Raw genomic sequence first — 4,023 nt, forward strand, 5'->3', positions numbered from 1 at the left:
AAAAGCGCCGAATGTTCGATTCTCTCGGCGCTTGTTGTGGAAAAGTTTCATTTTGTGTCAAAAATGAAAACTGTGAAGTCCGGAATTTTTTGGACAAAATTTAGAGGTCGCGCCAGAGGCTTGAAGTTTAACATTAGTTTCTTATGGGCTTCCATACCTAATATTGAAAAGTCAGCCTGGACTCCAAATTATTGGCCGCTGGTCAAAACTAAGACCATAGCTGTAATCTACGTTAAAAACCGAGTCTGACGATATGTTGCATGCAATTGTGCGACCTCTAGTTTAATTTTAGAAAAATGCTCAATTTGCTCATTTTACCCAAAATTGGGAAAATTTATTTCAAAATCTGAGGTGGTACGAAGTCATGCGACAGGTCTCCAGACTCGGTTTTTGACGTAGATTACAGCTATGGTCTTAGTTTTGACCTCTGACCAAAAATTTGGAGTCCAGGCATAATTTTCAATATTACGTATGAAAGCCCATAAGAAACCAATGTTAAACTTCAAGCCTCTGGCGCGACCTCTAAATTTTGTCCAAAAAATTCCGGACTTCACAGTTTTCATTTTTGACACAAAAAGAAACTTTTCCACAACAAGCGCCAAGAATATCGAACATTCGGCGCTTTTGAAACACCCTATTGATGCCGTACTTTTGTTTTCTTGGTGTTGGGGCCGCTCCTCTGGAGCGACGGGCGGTTCCGCGTGGCGGCCGTACGCTTTGTCCGGTCCAGCTGACTTTACTGTCTCCGTCGTGGCGACGGTAAATCAAGGAAAGCACCCGCCCCCGTCGAAGCGCTCGTAACGCTCAGCTTATCTCTCTCCCTGGCTAGTTTAAAGGCTGGTGGTGAGTCGCGTCGTGGCCGTGGACGTGGAGGGCTGGGACGAGCAGGCCTCCTCGCCGCCAGAAAAGTTTTTGGTAGTTTGTAACGGTGTGGTCTGTGTTGTTGTCGTCGTCGACGGCGATGTGCAGAACAAGGACAGCGTAGCACTCGTGGACAGTCTCTCTGCCGCCGTGCCGTGTTTGTTGTTTGGTATGAAAAACGCTCTCGACGGATTCCATTACTTCGTTATGTGACTCGCGAGGGACAAATGCGATCGACACGAAATGCGTTTAATTCGTGTCGATCTCTTGGTGTGTGAAATGAGTTTTGTCGACAGTCCACTGTGAACATATTACTGAAACAATTGACTAGTAACAACTGAAGTTTTTTGCCCTTGTATGTTTTCAAGAAATTCTTTAGTAACCCTTAAAAAAAATATTAACACGTTCCTAGTATTACTAAACGTCTTCCTAGGATAAGTACGGTAATAGGACTATGGAAACGTTTGGTATACCAATTAGTATTATAATACAAGACAAAACTTTAGTCATCCTAAAGAATTTTTTGACAATTTAGCAATATAGTAGTTATTAGTCAAATTTCACACTAGAAAGTTTAGAGTGTGTGTGTGGCGAGCGGGTGTCGTCCTCCGGACGCCCTCTGCGGCTGTGGGCGGCCCACACCCAAGGGCGCCTGCTGCTGCTCATCGGCCCCTTTGTCACGTGGGCACTGGGCCAGGTAATGCTACGTTACCCGTCTAATCGAACTAGTGTACCCTACCCTAGTGTAGTACCCACGCACCTACATCAACTATATCATATCTTTTCAAAAACGTTTTCCCCATTTTTTTACTTCTCAGACAATACTCCGACTCGTAACACCTTTATTTTCCCAGTGTCTCATTGCCCTTATCAAATATGCCGCACATCCAGATCAAACAACTTGCCGTGTGCGGGTGCGCTTTGGGGCAATGGTAGAGTTCTTTGAAGTGATTGCCGCACGGCGCTGTGCTTGTCGCTCCAGGGCCAGCAGACAGCCGCCGCCGCCTCGGTGACCAACTGGGGCGAACAAACCCGCAACAGTGATTCTCGGCAGCGCCCGGCCGAGGCCGACGCAGGGCAGGCCCCACAGGCCCCGCAGGCCGCAGCCTTGTGCCACTTATTGCTCTCCCCCGCTGTAATCACGGGGCAGGCCCACTCGGATGATGGAGGTCTGTGCCGTTATGGCGTCTCTTAAGCCGCTCCAACTGATACCATATCATATCATATGTGGGTGCCCCGTTTTGGCCCGCTTTTTGCTCTCAAGGTGTGACAAACGTGCGACGACAGGGATGTTCTCCTATTGCTGATTGTCCAACCTTGATTTGAAGGTCAGCTATTTATATTTACATAGAAAATGGCACTAAAAATGCTCTTCTTTTTCCGCTTTGTAGGAATACTCTATGTCAATGAAGTCTGTGAGGAGTCGGATAGGAGTGAACAGAAGGCTCCAAGTCTGTACTAACCTCTAACGTGCCCGGGTGACCGACTAAACCCGTGCTCTCTATGATAAAACGAGCACACACACACACACACACACACACACACGCACGCTCATATACGTGCTCATCCGTATACACACACACATACACGGCGACTTCTTTCCCGTCTCACCACGCAAAACCATATCACGTCCCTCCGTTTACGTAACGGCCCTGGGCCCTACCCTTCCCTTCGGCACCCCCGCGCTTCTGCCACAACCACCGCGACGCCCCCCCACCCCCTCAACTCCCCTTCCTCCTACCACTCGGAGCCCCCCCACAAGCGCGCCGCGAGCGTCGTCGTGAAGAACGTGGCCGCAGAACTTTTTTCATCGCAAAGCCTTACGAGGCGCCACCCCTCGCCACTTATGCAGCGGGCTCGGCTTTAGCCTTAATCGAGGCCCCTCCCTCTATAGTCGCATTCGCGGGCGCGTCATTACCCCTCCGCCTCGCGACATGCCGGAAAAGAAACGAAGGCGCGCGGGAAAGTTATTTCGATTCAATTTATGACACTTTCTCAAATTGTAGATAAATAATGTTGAAAGCAAGGGGGGGGGGGGGGAGCCGGCATGGTTATGGTGTTGGACTATGGATCGCTGCAGCTGACGTCACCACTGCTACCGTCGCGTGACTACGGTTAACTCGTCAAATATGCGTCATGAGGAGATTCCTCCGTGGTGCGAAAATTGGTCAATTTCACGCCATTTACCTGTTGGCCGCGCGGCGCTCGCTCACATCCGACACCCACCTGGTACGTTTTTTCCCCCCTCTGGAGTCCAGGCTGGCGGATGGGTCGATAGAGTGCACAACAAACTACGCCGTGTTGCAATGTAGAACCGGGACATCATCACCCAGACTAAAAATCCAAGAGTGTGCTTAGCACATTGTTTAATAAGCGTCCTTGTAATCACAGGTTAAAAGCTTTCGGAGGTACGAACGCTTATGAAACAGACGCACTTCGTATAATCAGTGTGCTTGGTACACTGTTTATAATCAGCACTCTTGGCCAAGCACTCTGTTTAAACACTGTTCTCAGCACGCTAATTAATTAAACACTGTTGGATTTGCAGTGTACATTTTTGTACGACGGGCCGTGGAGGCTAGCGTATTGGTCTTAGTACTTTTAAAGCAGTGTGTGCCTTATAAAGAAAAACCTAAGCTTGCGCTAACGTGGGAGCAGATGATATAGCTTTAATTTTCAGTTAGTGTGCTTCAAAGTAGGTTACAATGCCATACGTAGGCCTTGCCCAGAGTGGCAGAGCTTAGCAAAACATAGTGGTCAGGGGGACCATAACAAAGCAAAAAGCGGTTCGCTAAAAGAGGACAAAACTAGATTCAATACACGGAAATTTTTTTGTTGTTGTTGCAGCGAAACATTAGCTATGGCAACGATTATTTCCCTGGCAGCGGCTTAGCGAACATTATTGCATGGGCTAGCTAACTCAATAGTTTTGTTACCTAAACTTCATAGTTTTGGGAACTAACACTCAGCTAGCAGCACGTTTTACTACTATCCCGGATCTGAAAACGTCTGGTGCAGCTGATGATACTAGCTATATGTACGCCAGACCACGTCTCGCGTAACAGGCTTCGCGATATCTCACGAAACACTGTTACGCTGCGACGCGCCTGGCGCCCATATAGCTAGGCCTGCGGCGCTGACACCCGAGACGGGGTAATAGGA

Source organism: Frankliniella occidentalis, unplaced genomic scaffold (genome assembly GCF_000697945.3).
Source record: "Frankliniella occidentalis isolate FOCC.00 unplaced genomic scaffold, Focc_3.1 Scaffold454, whole genome shotgun sequence".
NCBI classification, from domain to species: Eukaryota; Metazoa; Arthropoda; class Insecta; order Thysanoptera; family Thripidae; genus Frankliniella; species Frankliniella occidentalis.